Source organism: Tamandua tetradactyla, chromosome 18, assembly GCF_023851605.1.
Source record: "Tamandua tetradactyla isolate mTamTet1 chromosome 18, mTamTet1.pri, whole genome shotgun sequence".
Taxonomy (NCBI): domain Eukaryota; kingdom Metazoa; phylum Chordata; class Mammalia; order Pilosa; family Myrmecophagidae; genus Tamandua; species Tamandua tetradactyla.
The window spans coordinates 78,249,689-78,268,929 of record NC_135344.1 but is presented as its reverse complement, the minus strand read 5'-3'; the positions used below and the strand labels follow the sequence as shown (position 1 = coordinate 78,268,929).

Here is a 19,241-nt window from a genome sequence, read left to right as displayed (position 1 = left end):
TGACAAACTAGTGAAAAGTTGTTAACATTTTACTTCTAAAACAGAGGTTAAACTTTATCTTAACCTTTCAAAAATAATTTCAGAAAATGATAAAAAATAATTCTAGAAAGAAAATCAATATAATTTAGAAGAATGCATATCACTTAAATGCAAAATAATATATCTAAAAACATTGCTTAGGTTTAAATAAAAATAATCAAATACTTGGAAAATGAAGAAAACATATTTTCTTAAATACACATTGAATAGAACAAAAACTTAAAACTGCAACTATAGGTCATGTTGAGGAATTTTTATAGGAAATTTTAGCATCCTACCTGATTAAATTTATGGGATATCACAAAATTTGGATTCATTATCAATACTTAGTGTTAATCTACTATAAATTTTAAAAGGAATAAGCCAAACATCTGACTGAAATATTTATTTATTTTAAAAAACATAACAAATTTATAGAAATCAGGAGAAAGGAAACGATTTTCTTAAATCCTACCAAATTAAACAAAGAAACATGAACTATTGAAGCTTCTTAACACATTACGGAATGGTAGGGTTTTCAAATCAAATTGTTAGCATGTAGACATTTAAAAGATATTAGTGGATGTAGAGTTAACCTCATTGTTTCAGGGTGCTAAAGCAGCTGGAATGCAATATAGCAGAAATGGATTGGTTTTTTAAATGGAGATTTTTTTGAACTTACAAATTTGCATGTCTACAGCCTTAAAAATGTCCAAATAAGGAATCTAGAGAAAGATACCTTCTCTGAAGAAGGGCTGCTGGCATCCGATGTTCCTCTGTCACATGGGGAGGTACATGGCTAGGACTGCTGGTCCTTCTCCCCTGAGATTTGTTGCTTTCAGCTCCTGGTATCAGTGGCTTTCTGAGAATCTGTGGGTCCTCAGCCTCTCTGGGCTTTTCTCTCTAAGCTCTCTCAATGTTTGTCTTTTATTCTCTCACAAAAGACACAAGTAAAGGACTAAGAGCCAAATTGAATGGGCAGGGTCTCTGCTCAATAGATATAATCTAACCCAAATGCCCCCCACACAGTAGGTCTACCCCCACATGAATTAAAAGAACATGGCCTTTCTTGGGTCCATAACTTCAAGCCAGCACCTCCTGATTTTATAAAACTTCATGTTTTACAGCATTGCTAAATGAGGGTCTTTATTTCACTCATATATCAAGAAAATATACATAACCTAAATTTAAATTACAGAGAATTACCAACATTTACAGCGATGAGTGGAAACCAAAAACTGCAAGACTGTGTGATTATGAAGACCTTGTGACAGACACTCCTTTTCCCAGTGCATGGAAAGGTGAGCAAGAGATAGAAAAAAACAAGAATAACTGAATAATAGGGGGAATTGGGTATACAGAATGTTTGAAATGTTCTTTTCTACTTTTATATTTATTTTTATTCTTTTTTATATTTTTGAGTAATGAAAATGTTCGAAAATTAATTGTGATGATGAATGCACAACTGTATGATGATACTGTGAACCATTGATTGTATACTTTAGATGACTATATGGTATGTGAAGATATATCTCAATAAAATTGCATTAAAAAAAGAGAAAAGGAGAATGACAAAAATGTGTTTATTTATGTAATATATATGTATTCATATGTAAGATTAGTTTAGAAGACCATGAACAAATCTGTGAAAAATGGTTAGGATATTTCTAATTTCTTTAATAATTTAAAATATTTTCCAAATTTTTCTATATCCATTTTTCTATAACTTAGTTTTTCACAAGATTTTACTTTGCTTTTAGAATTAATATTGAAGTGCTGATTTGCCTTTGTAGCTGATTAAGAGTATGATTAACCAATAATATATGTAAAATACCTTGAACATTTTCATAACAAGAGTTATTATGCATTCAAAAATTTGCAAGAATATATTTATTCTGAAGATAGTAGCCAAAATGTGTTAGTATAGCATCAAATATTTTCTGTTAATCATCAAATATAATCTTTATACTTAGTCAATTTAAAAGTATTATTTTTCTTGTATAGTTAAGGAAAATATATTTAAATTTCCAGTGATTTACTGAGTTCAGATCTAGAATCTAAACCAGTCAAAAGCAGTACCCTTTACAACTGTGCAATATTTCATTTTTACAGAATAAATTTAATGCCATCTGAAAATGCATTCCTTAATAAAATTCTCTGACAATGGAACCTTCATGGGGATATTTATCATACAATTTGAAGATAGCACCACATATTTTCTGACGCACGTTAGTTGGTCTAAAACTATACTTATTTAAATCACATTTGACACATATTTCACATCTACAAATTATGGAGATTTATAAAAACACATTCTTGAATCTGACACAGATCATGTGTGATCAAGCAGAGGATGATTCAAAAGAAATTCAAACTAATTGAAGGATGCTACTGTAGGTAGAGAGTAGCCAAGAAAATGCCCAATAAGAGAGAATGAACAGATAACCTTGAGTGTTCAGATTCATTGAAATTTCAGTTGCCTCGAGCCCTCTCTCTTCTGCATGACTTTAAAGAGAGCATCTTTCTCTTCTTATTTCCTTAGACTATAAATGAGTGGATTCAGCATGGAAATCAGCATAATATAAAACACAGAACCCATATCAGAAGGTATGTTTTGAAAAGATTATTTATAAACAAATTTCTTCAAAAATTATATTTTCAATATATGCCCCTTGCTTGATGACTCTGATTCCATTAATTTGATAATTCCATTTCTGTAAATCTTGGCATTATTTAGGTAAAGCCTACTAGATATGCAATGCATATTCATATTTTTCAAATAATACCAAAATTCACTGTTAGATAATTTAAAGCTCTCTACTTTAAGAGTAAGACTTATCATGGCCCAAAGTTGTTGAAAAACTACTTTCAGCACCATCTGTCTAGAAATATGTCAGCCTCAAGTTTTCTCACAAACAAAATATGTAAACTAAGGGGCCTGAAATTTCAGTGATATAATTTTTGTAATCCTTTGGGATAACTTGCCTTTAAATTTTGTACATGAATTTCTGCTTTGTTCTGAGATAAAATATATCATCTTAAAATTTTTTATTCAAATCCTCATCAAATGGAATGTTCAGCTGGAAAATATGTTCTACAGGTATATCAGAGAGCTACTGTCATGATGATGATGATTTCATTCAGGTTTGGCAGTTTTGCCTAATTCAGCAACACAACAGATGTATTGTTTTAATCAACCACAACAATGTTTGAGCAACTTGTTTTATTATAGTATGCTGTCTTTTATTGTATTTAAAGAAACATGAGAGAGGAAATAAAAAATCAATGCTGGTTTGATAAGCATTTCATGATTAATTTAATTGCAAAAACCCCTTCCTCTCCATACAAGTAGGTGAAATGTCTTGTGAACCTTACATTAATTAACAATAATAAAACCAATTTTTATGTACTTTTGTTTATAAAAAATCATTTACACTCCAAAATTTTAGGAGAGAATTTTATGATATTGCTCAATGTATTAAAAATATTATATATTGGAATTAAAATGCTATATGTTTGATGAATTTTGGAAGTACAATTCTTCTTCTTCTCTTCATCAAAAGTTCAGTGGTATTGAAAAAGTTTCTTGGAGATCAAAAACCCCAGGCTAACTGAATTTCAGAATAGATGCCCTTGGTATTTAAGCCAAAGTAGAGCCTGTTGGAAACTTTTTATGTCAATTTCACCTCCATTAGCTATATTTACTCCTTGAAAAATCACCATGAGTTTTTCACCACAACGTTGAAATCAATTTTCTATAGTCACCAATTGTACTTTCAAATAATATAAGTAAAAGTTAAGAAATGATAATTCTCAAAACTCATTTTATGGCTAATCTGTTTTTGCTGAATTTTATTGGTAGGATTCCAATAAGTCATCTCTGACAGGAAAATAATTTGGGGGGAGGATAAGGAGTAAGAAACAGAAAGGATACATAACTTCTCTGTCCTACATTTCAAAAAAATTAATGATAATTAAAACTGATAAAGATTAATGAGCAAAACATTCAAATTAGGAACTTCTGAAAAGGAGGAACAGGATACATAAAAAATTTTAAATGACAGGAATGAAAAATAATCAGAACAGAAATTTATGCCAGCAAAATTTTGTAAAATAATTTCTGTAAAGCATTGATTCCATTCAATATGTACTAAAAAATATTTACCTCTGAATTTCTTAAGTGGAATTTTTAAAAAGGCAAATGATTTGGCACAAATTCAAATTTTTTTATTTGGACACATAAACAACATTGAGAAACCACTAGCAAGACTAATCAAAATAATATAAAAAGATTGAGAGGAAAGACCTCAGTAAGTAATACCTCAACAGCATCAAAGTATAACAAAATATAAGGATCTCGGGAAAGCTTTGTTCAGTAATTGGTAAAGTTGAACAATAATAAAATATTCACAGAAATAAAAGAATTATCCTAAATGCTTCTACACAGAACAAAAAGCATAGTATTTAGACACAATAAAAAATATTGAATTAGCAGTTAAAACATCCCCACAGAGAAACAAATCAAAATGGCTTCACATTACATTTTAACCAAACTTTCAAACAGAAAACAAAGATTTATTTTTATTATGAAAAAGAGAAAAAAGAGATATTCCCAAACCATTTTTAGGCCTAATAGATTTTGATAAAAAAAATAATAGTGATAATAGATTGCAAATCAGTTATTGAAGATACAAAAATTTCATGTAAAATATTAACATAGGATATGCAGGAGTGCCTAAAATGATTTGTACTTTTGACCAATTTGGATTTTTCAAAAGAATAGTTGGCAGTTCATCATATTAACAGACAGAAAGAACAATGGTGTATTATTGTCTTAATTGATTTTTCAAGCATTATAAATGAGCAATTGTTATTCAAAATAAAAACTCTTAATTGACAATAAAAAAGGATCCTTCCTTATAATGGCACAGGTTATCTAAAAACACAACTTAAGGTGAAATAAAAATAAAATCATTAAAAATAAGGAAGAAGACAAAGATGTCTGCAGTCACTATTTTTATTCAAAATTTTACTGGAGGTCTTTGTTAATCTAATAAGAAAAGGAAAAGGAAAATAATGGCATGAGGAGTGGATTGGAAAAACAGAACTCTCATTCTTCAAAAATGCTTCCACAGGAAATCCCATAGAATCCACAGATAAAGTTTTGAAGAGAAAAGTCACTATATATAATATCTATATAAAAATTTAATTGTATTTCTATATGCCATGAACAAAGAGCTAGAACAAGTAATTTAAAAATAAAACCACTTATAGCTGAATCTGTAAAAATTAACCATTTGCATGGATTAATATCAAAGAGGGACTTACTTGAAAATGTTTAAAACCATTCTTTCTTCACCTGGAAATTCAAATGTATGAAAAGAACCTTGAAAAACATGATAAAAATAAGTGGATGAGGGTGCACGTGTGGTTCAGCGGTAGGATGCTCACCTTCCATGCAGGAGACCCGGGTTCAATTCCTGGACCACGCACCCCCAAAAAAGTGGAAAAGAAAGAAGTGGATGAAGTGGATCTGCCTCAAAATATGTTAATATACATTATAAACTCACAATAAAGGAACCAGTGATCAGTAGAATTAAATAGAATGGTGTAGAGTGAGGCATTAATATCATGCAGGTGTGATTATATCCATATTTTTATCTGTATTTCTTGGTGTATATATGTATAATTATTGTAAAAATAAACATGAAAATGACTAAACATCAGTGAAAGTAATGCCAAATGTTGGGTCTTTATAAGCCACAAGCAGCAGCAACCCCCACTTCCCAAATAAAAGCAAAACTAGAATCAGTTATTGTAGAATAAGAAGAAATGAGATAATCCACTAAACACAAGAAAAGATGCTTAGGATCACTATAAATCAATGAAACTTTACTTAAACAAATGGGATGCCACTTGCTCTCTATTAATTTGATTAACACTTCATAGCATCCAAATAGGTGAAAGGGTGAAAAAATGGGCATATATACATTTCTGAAGGAAATATAACTGGGGACAGAAATCTCTGATGATATTGTATTGTTTCTCTAAAAGACATTTCAACACATCGATACTATTATATTTCATAAAGATTTAATATAATCTAAAATTCTAAGACATTTAGCATTAAGTCCTAGAAAATGTAGTTAGCTAAATTCAGCTAAATATTTGAATAACTCTGTTTTAGGGCTTCTTTATAACTTTAAAAAGTGCGTTTTCAATGACTTCTTTCTAAACAATTTTTTTAATTAAAAAAAAAGACTTTCCATTCCTCTAGTAGACAAGGAGCTTACAAGAAATTCATTAGTGATCCAAATAAAGTTTGCTATTCTCCACTTTCATTTCTTATTCTATCTTATTTTTAAAAAGTTCTTACTATTTTCTTAATAGAAACAAAGCAAAAACAAAATTTCTTTTGCTTGGATACTCTAATAACTCTCTAATAACTAAATCATTCAGAGGTATTGTTTATGAAAAGATAAAAGCTTACCATAAAGTCAAATATATCCTACAAAACATCTCTTGAAATTGCTATTGATGGACACCAACATTAATTTAAAAATCAACAGCCTAAGATGTGAAATTCATTCATTTATTCAGTCACTGTCACTTAAGGCTCCACTGTGTTCTACAATGTTGTATGGTTGGAGGTTATAATAGTGAATGAAAGAAACAAAATATGTGTGCTATAACGCAGAGGCTATCCCAAAATAATGTTGCAAAAGAGATAGGAAAATATTTTGAGATTTTTATCATGCTTTAGAAAAATTTATTTTTCTAAAAAATGGACTTGAAAGTCAGAAAATCTAAAATCTAATCCAAATTTCAGAATTGATCAACTTTTTCTTGGTAGACTTGTACTTCTTTCAATCCATAAATATGCGTCTAAAAACAAGACCCAATTATGTGCCCTGAAGTACTTTACATGGTTTGATGTAAAATAAATTGGACAATATATTAATAGTCTTAAAAAATACAGTATATTACTATTGTTGGTTTATAGGGTAGCATTCATTTGCCTAATATGTGTGAAACTTAAAAGTTAGTTTTGTCTGCCATTACCTCACATTTCCTCTCCTGTTTCTATATCTTTAGACTGAAAACTCACATCAGTCCTGAAAGTCATATTAAACCTTAAAACAACAACTAAGAAAGCAAAAGTAAAGAAAAACTAAATTTATAGTACTGTATCTATTGCAGATATTTATTCACCTGTATATATTGATTAACAGCGAGAAAAAATCTTGTGGTGACAAATAATTCAAGAGAATCTAGTTTGTTCTTAACCACAGTGAAGTTGAGGGGCAATAACAGTGGTTCCTGAAATCAGAAATAAATAATGATTATGATAAAGGATCCATTTTTATAGTCAGCTGATACATCATACTGAGTATGATTGTATGATACATCATACAATCAAACCTCATCTGATTTTGGTGGACATGAACACTCCCCCCACCACTAGACTTTAAATTTTGCATGATTAATTTGCCAATGTTTATGATAATTATCTGTACATCTATTAATACAATTATACTGAGAAATTTCACTGGTGTCCAGTGAGATGTTCCTTGTTGGCAGAGGCAGGCACCCCTCCTCAGCCTACACCTCATAGCAGACATGTACAGCTGCCAGTAGATCCTCAGCCCAAATGGAACAGGTTCCAGCTATGTCTGACCAGCTTTCATTAGGGCTTAAATGCCCCTTATGAATTATTGTCACATTCCTTAAAATGTTGATAATTTTCCATTTCCTGTATGATGTAATTTAGAGGTCTTCCTTGAGTTTCTCTCAGATATACATTTTTCACTTTTGATATTGTCTCCTTTCTGTCCTGCAGAAAGACCCTGTTTTCCCAGCCTCACTGTAAGGGTGCCCAGCAGCTGGGCCCTTGGAGGTGCTGGGAATTGCTATCAACAGCTGGCCTTAGCTACTCTAATATAGAAAAGGGGTGTCTATATACTGCATGAGAATAACCTCCAGTGGCTTTGATTCTGGAAGATGATTGAATAACTATAGAGCTTTCAAGATGTGAACATGGGTGTGAAAACCTCTTGATTGACACTCCTTTTATGTACTCTATGGACAGATGAATAAGAAAAAAAGGCCAAAAAAATAAATAAATAAACATTGGGGGAAGGGGAGGGGGTCTCAGATATTTTGGGTGTTCTTTTTTACATTTATTTTTATTGTTTTTGTAGTATTGAAAATGCTCAAAACTCAATTGTAATGATGAATGTACAGCTTCATGATGATACTGTGTACAGTGATTGTACACTTTGGATGATTGCATCTCAATAAAAATATCATTGAAGAAAAGAAAAAGCTGACCTTAGAACACATGGTTTTGGTTTTCACTGTCACCTGGCAAAACACCAATTCTGTTTGCCTTTGTCCATGGTTGTGCAGTATAAGCCACCTCTCTCTCTCACTTCAGGGTTATAATGATTTAAAAAAAATACTAACATGACGATAAGTGAGAAAATTAAGGAAACTTCCGTCATATAGATAATGCTCTAGCATCATAACATTTGTAAAAACCTTAGGAAGAGGGAATAGTTTTGTGATTGAATCTAAAGACTCCATAAGTCTTTCAAAAGTACAAATCGGTTTACAGATTTCCATAGAAGGATGGGTCCTAATCCCACAGAGGAGAAATTCCAGTGAAATATATTGCATACAGGGATTTGTCTTCCATTCTTCATTCTTTCAAAGATTCAATAATCATTCCTGGAGCATATAAGATGACAGGGCCTCTACTAAGTGGTGGGTTATATAATTAAAACGTGGTTCTTGCTCTTAAAATTCTCTGGTCTCATAGACCATATGAGCTAAGTGCAGTATAACGTGTAGTGATTGCTATTTTATCATTCTCCTTCACATATAAATTGCATAGAAAGTGAATTAGCGAAAGTCACCTAATAAATCAGTGACTGAGACCAGATTCTCCTGTAATTTTTCTTGTAGTGATTCTGAAAAAATCAGTAGGTACATTAAAAAGATAAGTGATTAAGAACATGAATTTTCACTAAAAGTATTTTGGGCTGAAATTACACAAAGGAGGGTGGAGATTTCAAATAATATATATATATATATATTTTTTTTTTACATGGGCAGGCACCGGGAATCGAACCCAGGTCCTCAGGCATGGCAGGCAAGCACTCTTACCTGCTGAGCCACTGTGGCCCGCCCTCAAATAATATATTTAAAGCTTTGATTGCGTATTATGTATACTGCTTAGAAAACAAGAACATACTGTGATTATTTCTCTGGTTTTATTGAATTTAAAATATTATTTACTTCAACTTGCTCTTCTAAGAATAAAATTAGAAAGCAACTTTTTCTATTAGGTGTGGTAAACCATATATGCTTATTTCTACAAGAAGATAAGCTGCTTTGTATTGCAAGCTTGGCAATAAACAAGCACATCTGCTGACAAAAGGAATTCTCTGTAAAAATAAAACTGAAAGATGTATCTACCTCAGATACCTGAACTAAAGAATTATTCCCTAGAAATTAGAAATATGTATTGCTAGAAGATACTTTCCAGATTATTCTCTTTACTTTTTTTCTGTGGTTCTAGAAAATTACTTTTATTTCATTATATGGTAATATGCAGTTTGTTGGCATCAATAGTATTTAAATTAGTAAATAGGACAAATAATGTAATATTAGTAAAAATAAAAAGGAACAACTTTATAGTGTTATATTATTCTTTGATTATACATCTAAAATACATGCATACTGTAGACGAATAGAAAAGATGAACAATAGAATAAAGGTAATAATGAGCATCTAATTGCACAACTCAGCCAACCATTTAAAAATATTGATGAATTTACCTCAAAAGTTTTTCAGTACAGTCTAATATTATTAAAAGTCACATGGAATAATGCCATCAAGAAATATTGAAAAATCTAACAATAATTTTGGAGATATTTTGAGGAAACAAACAACTCTAAACTACTGGTGGCACTGAAATGGTAAACAACCTTTTAGAAAAGTTATTGGGAAATATTAAAAGCTATACAAATATTCAACCCTATTGACCTAGTTATGCTTCCCCTAAGAATTTAACATGTGAAAATAATTCAACCTGAAGAGTTGCTCATATAGATATTCATTTTAGAATAAACTATAAGAACCATAAGTTGAAAGATTTCTAATGTGAATGAATGAATGTGAATACTGAAGATCAAAATAATGAAGTCTGCATCAAAACACTCTTTAAATTCTATGAATAAAGCGTAAAAATCAGAGACTTAGAAAATAACTTTTGCAAATATAAAATGCTTGTAAGATTATGTATCTCATTGAAGATATTTCTGAAATAAAATTTTTGTCTTGAAGTTTATAATATAATTTTTTGTTTTCTTAGTCTTAGTTGTGCTAGTGATAATGGCACCAATGACATAGTACTAGTAGTAGAAATTAGCAATTATTAAAGTTCTTCATGAATTGTTTCCAATATAAGAAAACAAGTTTAGTGCACAAGTTTGATGGGAAAATGTATTTTCATAAAACTTTTCTGGTATTGTTAGCATAGAAAATGGGGAAAGTGTCCTTTGCCCTGTTGTCACGTGTCATATGGAGGGAAATCCATTAGAATGACTCTCCTGATCTCTGTATTGCACCCCTTCTCATACCTGCACCAGGCTATGGCAGCCTCTATGAAAGGAGCCAGAGTCTGTCCCAAGGATACTGTCTTTATCACTTCCAAAGCCATTCTACTCTCATCTTCTCTTCTCTTGTCTTCTCAACTCTTCTAGCTTCAAGGTTACCCTATTATATTTATCTCAAAGTTTATTGCCTACAAAAGCTATCTAGACAAACCACCACATCATTTCTCCAACTACTCAAAGTTATTCTTGCAAGCCCAACCTAGAGTAGGGCACCTTCTTACTGTACAAAACTTCTAGCATTTAAAACTTATTCAAGTTGTGTAACTAGCAAAGGACAGAGCTCAAAGAAGAATATGCAGAAGGTTCACAGAAAGATCTGTCTCCTACAGTCTTCTTTTTCTAGATGGTATCAGCAGGTTTGGCTTTTAATTTCTTATTCCTTTTCCACACAGCTTTGATAATTAAAATAGTGTTCCAAAACTCAATAATCTTTTTATTGTAAACCCTTACATGAGGATAATATTAAGGACCATTATTTAGAAGTCTCAGAAGTAACTCTGTTGGGCATATGTCACAGATGTTACTTTTAAAACCCTAGTTTTAACATTTACTCCCTTAATAATCTTTATGGAGCCTGTAGGTTTCTTTGAAATTCCATTTCCTCATTCATTAAATGGGTGCAATCAGTGCTCATTTTGGCAGCACATATACTAAAATTGGAATGATATAGAGAAACTTTGCATAGCCCTGAACAAGGATGACATGCAAATTTGTGAAGCATTCATATTTTTAAGAGAGTGGTTTGATATATTTAAGTTACTAAAAGAGAAAAGCTGCCAACCAAGAATTCTATATCCAGCAAAATTATCCTTCAAAAAAAGAGGGGAAAATTAAAACATTTGCAGACAAAAAATCACTGAGAGAATATGTGACCAAGAGACTGGCTCTGCAAGAAATACTAAAGGGAGCACTAGAGACAAATAGGAAAAGGCAGGAGAGAGAAGTGTGAAGAAGAGCGTAGAAATGAAGACCATCAGTAAAAGTAAAAAAGAAGAAAAATTAGATATGACATATAAAATCCAAAAGGCAAAATGGTGGAAGAAAGTACTGCCCTTACAGTAATAACACTAAATGCTAATGGATTAAACTCCCCAATCAAAAGACATAGACTGGCAGAATGGATTAAAAAACAGGACCCATCTATGTCCACAGGTGTCTACAGGAGATGCATCTTAGACCCAAGGATAAACATAAGTTGAAAGTGAAAGGTTGGGAAAGATATTTCATGCAACAACAATCAGAAAAGAACAGGACTAGTATACTAATATCCAAAAAAATTAGACTTCAAATGTAAAACAATTAAAAGAGACAAAGAAGGACACTATGCATTAATAAAAGGAACAATTCATCAAGAAGACATAACAATCATAAATATTTATGTGCCAAGCCAGAGTGCTCCAAAATACATGTGGCAAACATTGAAAAGTGAAATAGGCACATCTATCATAATAGTTGGAGACTTTAATTCCCCACTATCATCAATGAAGAGAACATCTACATAGAGGATCAATAAAGAAACAGAGAATTTGAATAATACAATAAATGAGATAAGCTTAACAGAACATTACACCCCACAACAGCAGGATACACCTTTTCCTCAAGTGCTAATAAATGATTACAGCAAAGCAGCAGGTTACAAGATCAGCACTCAAAAATCTGTAGTGCTTCTATACACTAATAATGAATAATCTGAGGGAGAAATCAAGAAAAAATTCCATTTACTATTGCAGACAAAAGAATAAAATATTTAGGAATAGATTTAACTAAGGATACAAAAGACCTATACAAAGAAAACTGTAAGAAATTGATAAAAGAAATCACAGAAGACCTAAATAAATGGAAGGGCATACTATGTTCATGGATTGGAAGACTAGATATAGTTAAGATGTCAATTCTACCTAAATTGATTTATAGATTCAATGCAATACCAATTAAAATCCCAAAAACTTACTTTGTAGAAATATAAAAACCAGTAACCAAATTTATCTGGAAAGGCAGGGTGCCCTGAATAGCTAAAAATATCCTGAGAAAGAAGAATGAAGTTGGAGTTCTCACACTACCTGACTTTAAGGCATATTATGAAGCTACAGTGGTCAAAACAGCATGGTACTGGCATAAAGATAGATATACTGACCAATGGAACTGAATAGAGTGTTCAGATATGGGCCCTCTCATCTATGGACAATTGATCTTTGATAAGGCAGTCAAGCCAACTCACCTGGGATGGAATAGTCTCTTCAATAAATGGTGCCTAGAGAACTGGATATCCACATGCAAAAGATTGAAAGAGGATCCATATCTCACACCCTACACAAAAATTAACTCAAAATGGATCAGAGACCTAAACATTAGATCTGAGACCATAAAACTCGTAGGAGAAAATGTAGGGAAATATCTTATAAATCTTATAATAGGTGGTTTCTTAGATCTTACACTCAAAGCATAAGCATTGAATAAATTAATAAATAAATGGGAACATCTCAAAATTAAACACTTGTGCATCAGAGAACTTTGTCAAGAAAGTAAAAAGACAGCCTATACAATTGGAGACAATATTTGGAAACGATATATCAGATAAGGGTCTAGTATCCTGAATACATAAAGAGATTGTTCTACTCAACAACAAAAAGACAACTCAATCACAAAATGGGCAAAAGACATGAACAGACATTTCTCAGAAGAGGAAATACAAATGGCTAAAAGGCATACGAAAAGATGCTCAACTTCCCTGGCAATTAGGGAAATACAAATCAAAACCACAGTGAGATATCATCTCAACCCACCAGAATGGCCATTATCAATAAAACAGAAAATGACAAGTGCTGGAGAGGATGTGCAGAAAAAGGCACACTTATCCTCTGTTGGTGGGAATGTCAAAAGTTACAACCACTGTGGAAGGCAATTTGGTAGTTCCTCAGGAAGCTAAGTATAGAATTGCCATATGATCTGGCAATACCACTGTTAGGTATCTACCCAGAGGGCATGAGGGCAAGGACACAAATGGACATTTGCACATCAATGTTTATAGCACATTATTTACAGTTGCCAAGAAATGGAAACAGTCAAAATGCCCATCAACAGAGGAGTGGCTAAATAAGCTGTGGTATATACATACAATGGAATATTATGCAGCTGTAAGATAGAATAAAGTTATGAAGTATGTAACAATATGGATGGATCTTACGGACATTATGCTAAGTGAGATTAGCCAGAAACAAAAGGACACATACTGTATGGTCTCACTGATATGTACTGACATTAGTGAATGAATTTGGAGAATTTTAGTTAAGAACAGAGACCATCAGGAGATAGAAATAGGATAGATATTGGGTAACTGGAGCTGAAGGGATACAGATTGTGCAACGGGACAGATTGTAAAAATTCAGAAATGGATAGCACAATATTACCTAATTGTAGCACAATAATGTTAGTACATTGAATGAAGATGAATGTGAGGATGATAGAGTGAGAAGAGCTGGGGGCATAAATGAAATCAGAAGGAAAGATAGATGATAAAGACTAAGATGGTATAATCTAGGGATGCCTGAGTGCCTAATGCTAGTGACTAAATGTACAAATTTAAAAATGTTTTTACCTGAGGAATAACAAAGGAACGTCAATACTGCAGGTTGTTAAAAATAGATGGTGATTCATATTTTAAAACTTTAACTTATCTATGAGACTAAAGCAAAAAATGTTTATTTGGTACAAAATTTATGTTTTGACTAGTTCATTTCTTAATATAATTTATGTGGACAGTTTAATTGAACACCATAAGTACATTGAACCTTGAGTAGGGCATGAGATTTTGTAAGTTTTTCCAGAGTGATGCCCTGATAAATCCCAGAGTGATTTGAACAGTGATTAAAAAGTATTTGCAAAGTCCCCTTGGGGGAATGGCAAGAAAGGGGGAAAATTCAACTTCCCCATGTGGAGAATTCATGATATTTTCACAAGCAGTGAGGACAACCAAAGCAATAGGCTGAGCTCTCAATCTTGGAGTGTGTTCATATAAAGCTTTTCCCCGCAAAGGATAGGCTTAGGCCTACTTAAAATTAGGCTAAGAGTCACCCCCAGAGAACCTCTTTTATTGCTCAGATGTGGCCTCTCTTGCTCAGCCAACATGACAAGCAAACTCACTGTCCTCCCCCTCTCGACATAGGATGTGACTCCCAGGGGTGTGAAGTTTCCTGGCAATGTTGGACAGAAATACTAGAATGAGCTGGGATTCAGTATCAAGGGATTGAGAAAAAACTCCTAGACCAAAAGGGAGAAGAGTTAAATGAGACAAAATAAACTGTCATTGGCTGAGAGATTTCAAACAGAGTCAAGAGTTTATCCTGGAGGTTATTCTTATGCATTATATAGGTATCACCTTTCTAATTAAGGTATAATGGAGAGGCTGAAAGGAAGTGCCTGAAAATGTAGAGCTGTGTTCCAGTAGCCACGTTTCTTGAAGATGATTGTATAGTGATAAAGCTTTCACAATGTGACTGTGTGATTGTGGATACCTTGTGTCTGATACTCCTTTTATCTACCTTGTGGACAGATTAGTAAAACATATGGATTGAAATTAAAGATATAATAGGGGGAACAAATGTTAAAATAAATTTAATAGATTGAAATGCTAGTGATCAATGAAAGAGATGGGTAAGGGGTATGGTATGTATTAATTTTTTTTCTTTTTTCTTTTTTCTTTTTATGTTTTTTTCTGAATTGATGCAACTGTCCTAAGAAATGATCATATGATGAATATATTCAACTATGTGATGATATTGTGAGTTATTGATTATATACCAATAATGGAAAGATCATATGGTAAGAACGTTCATGTTTGCATGTTGCTATGTTTAAAAAAAAATTTTAAATTAAAAAAATAAAAAAATTGGTGGAATCATAATACCTGACCTAGATACTTCCTTATCTTGATGTAAGGCTCAAGAAATAGCATGCTCAAGCGCCTTGCATACTGTAATATATAATGCAAATGTTTCTATTAATGCTATCTATAATTAACTTCTACTGTATGAAATTTGCAATGTTAATAAAATGAATGTATTTAACTATGAGATATGTTCAAGTTAAGTGATTTTGAAAACAGGGGTCCTGTATTCCCTTCCACATATCTTAGGAGTGAGAAAGAGAGAATCAGGAGGGCAAGGAAAAAGGAACAATAGTATGCTACAAACTAGTTTAATTGAGGAGAGAGAAAATGGGGGGAAGAATAGCATGAGAAACTTAAATTCATCATGCTAGTCTGCAGAGAGATAATTGAGAAATAATAGCTTATAATGTAAGGAGATTTCCAAGGTAGCATAATTTGGCATGTTCACAGGAAAACACAATTCTAGGGACCTAAAATATGAGATTTTGGAAACAAAATTTTCAATTTTATAATTTTGTCTTTTAGGAGGCTGGTCTCTTTAAAATAATAGGACCAATTAAAAGGATGTAGATTTATCCATGGAGATTTTTACCTGACAAGAGGTAAAGTTTTCAAGTCTAAACAATGGCCAGTAGCATCATCTTCATTTACATACTGATTTACCAAAACAATAATGCTTTCATCATTTACCATATAAAACATCAGCTCTGTAAAGAAAGGTAATGTATATATATATATATACAAATTTGAGTCAATATAGCCTTATTAAAAAATGTAAACTTGCCATTGTGCTTTCAACTTAATTGCAAAATGATGTGTACAACAGATATCCCAATTGTATGCCATCCTTAAAATGCACTTCCACATTGGTACTTTTATTGTCTATTTCAATATATACATATATGCAAGATATGTGCTCCTTAAAATCACTATAATATGCAAAATCATGCAATAAAATGATAAGACTAAATGGAGAAAATGGAGTAAAGGGGCACAACATTGAAGATTCATCAGTGGCACATTAAAAACAAATAAAAGGGGGTGCATGGGTAGTTCAATGGTAGAATTCTCACCTGCAAAGTAGGAGATCTGGATTCCCCTTTCCACATACTTCCCAAAAAACAAACTGTTTGAGTTTGCTAGCTGCCAGAAATGGAATAGCTTTTAAAAAGGGGAATTTAATAAGTTGCTAGTTTACAGTTCTAAGGCTGAGAAAAGGTCCAATTAAAACAAGTCTATTGAAATGTCAAATCAAAGACATCCAGAGAAAGATACCTTGGTTCAAGAAGGCTGATGAAACTCAAGGTTTCTCTCTCAAGTGAGAAGGCACATGGCAAACATAGGACTTCTCTCTCAGCTGAAAGGGTATGTGGTGAACATGGCATCATCTGCTAGCTTCTTCTCTCCTGGCTTCTGGTTTCATGAAGCTCCCTGAAAGGCATTTTCCTTCTTCATCTCCATGTTGGCTCATGGACTCTCTGCTTCATGATGATGCAGCATTCTCTGCTCTCTCCAAGTCTCTTTCTTTCTCAAAAATGTTTCCTCTTTTATAGGACTCCAGAAAATTATTGAGACCCCCCCAAATGGGTGGAGACATGTTGTCACCTAATCCAGCTTCACAACCACTCTTGATTAAATCACATCTCCAGGGAGATTATCTAATTACAGATTCAAACATACAGTATTGAATAGGAATTATTTCACCATTACAAAATGGGATTTTGATTAAAACATGACTTTTCTAGGGTCCATACCTCCTTTCAAATCAATGTACAAACAAAAAGCAAAACAAATAAGAAAACCAAACAAACAAACAAACAAAATTCAACAAATGGTGCTGCAATAATGGGATACTCATATGGAAAAAGAATGAAATGTCACCCTGCTATATAGCATACAAAAAACAAAAACACAAAACAAATAAAAAAAGATAGGAATCTAAGAAAAACAATAGCAAAATTTTACATGCAAATGGTTAAAAAATGCACAGAGGCTACAGTAAATATGGATTTTATCTTGATAAAACATAGTTTGCTTGGGGAAGTGGGCTTAGAATGGCTGCAGTGTTATTATGAAGTGGTGGAAGGAAAGTTCTCTGAAATCATACAGAAAGTTGCAACACCAAATGTGAAAGTGTGTGACTCATAAGATACACGAATTAAGTGAAGTAGCTAATACAATTTTTTTTTAAATTTTTTTATTAATCAAAAAAAGAAAAGAAATTAACACAACATTTAGAAATCATTCCATTCTACAAATGCACTCAGTAATTCTTAGTATCATCACATAGATGTATGATCATCAATTCTTAGTACATTTGCATCGATTTAGGAAAAGAACTAGCAAAACAGCAGAAAAAGATATAGAATGTTAATATAGAGAAGAGAATTAAAATAATAATACTAATAATATATATATATATAAAGGAAAAAGAAAAAAAACAAGAAAAAAAGATACAAACACACAAACAAACAAACAAAAAACCATATTTCAGGTGCAGCTTCATTCAGTGTTCCAACCTAGTTACATTACACTTAGGTATTATTGTGCTGTCCATTTTTGAGTTTTTGTATCTAGTCCTGTTGCACAGTCTGTATCCCTTCAGCTCCAATTACCCATTATCTTACCCTGTTTCTAACTCCTGCTGGTCTCTGTTACCAATGATATATTCCAAGCTGATTCTCGAATGTCGGTTCACATCAGTGGGCCTTACAGTATTTGTCCTTTAGTTTTGGGCTAGACTCACTCAGCATAATGTTCTCTAGGTCCATCCTTGTTATTACATGCTTCATAAGTTTAGTCTGTCTTAAAGCTGCATAATATTCCATCGTAGGTATACGCCACAGTTTGTTTAGCCACTCGTCTGTTGATGAACATTTTGGCTGTTTCCATCTCTTTGCAATTGTAGATAATGCTGCTATAAACACTGGTGTGCAAATGTCCGTCTGTGTCTTTGCCCTTAAGTCCCTTGAGTAGATACCTAGCAGTGGTATTGCTGGGTCGTAATCCATTCTGCCATTCTATGTCTTTTGATTGGGAAATTCAGTCCATTAACTTTTAGTATTATTACTGTTTGGATAATATTTTCCTCTACCATTTTGCCTTTTGTATTATATATATCATATCTGATTTTCCTTCTTTCTACACTTTACTCCATACCTCTCTCTTCTGTCTTTTCGTATCTGACTCTAGTGCTCCCTTTAGTATTTCTTGCACAACTGGTCTCTTGGTCACAAATTCTCTCAGTGACTTTTTGTCTATAAATGTTTTAATTTCTCCTTCATTTTTGAAGGACAATTTTGCTGGATATAGGAGTCTTGGTTGGCAGTTTTTCTCTTTTAGTAATTTAAATATATCATCCCACTGTTTTCTAGCTTCCATGGGTTCTGCTGAGAAATCTACACATAGTCTTATTGGGTTTCCCTTGTATGTGACAGATTGTTTTTCTCTTGCTGCTTTCAAGATCCTCTCTTTCTCTTTGACCTCTGACATTCTAACTAGTAAGTGTCTTGGAGAACGCCTATTTGGGTCTATTCTCTTTGGGGTGCACTGCACTTCTTGGATCTGCAAATTTAGGCCTTTCATAAGAGTTGGGAAATTTTCAGTGATAATTTCTTCCATTAGTTTTTCTCCTCCTTTTCCCTTCTCTTCTCCTT

The 19,241-nt window shown here is 32.5% G+C and overlaps 1 protein-coding gene and 1 non-coding gene across 10 annotated transcripts in view; both read left to right on the top strand.

Moving 5' to 3' along the window:
* The first annotated feature begins 473 nt into the window (after positions 1-473).
* LOC143662379 (uncharacterized) overlaps positions 474-19,241 on the top strand; it is a 53,499-nt gene continuing 34,731 nt past the window's right edge. For 5 of the 9 annotated variants that reach the window (XR_013165323.1, XR_013165320.1, XR_013165321.1 and 2 more), the window contains exons 1-3: positions 474-1,319; positions 2,561-2,625; positions 15,436-16,187. The gene's annotated coding sequence lies outside the window, so the exon portion shown is untranslated. The remainder of the gene's footprint in view (positions 1,320-2,560; positions 2,626-15,435; positions 16,188-19,241) is intronic. The other 4 variants (XR_013165324.1, XR_013165325.1, XM_077136084.1 and 1 more) reach the window with 2 other exon arrangements.
* Positions 11,327-11,432, top strand: LOC143662819 (U6 spliceosomal RNA). The gene has a single exon (XR_013165593.1). It is a non-coding gene; the product is annotated as a U6 spliceosomal RNA (small nuclear RNA).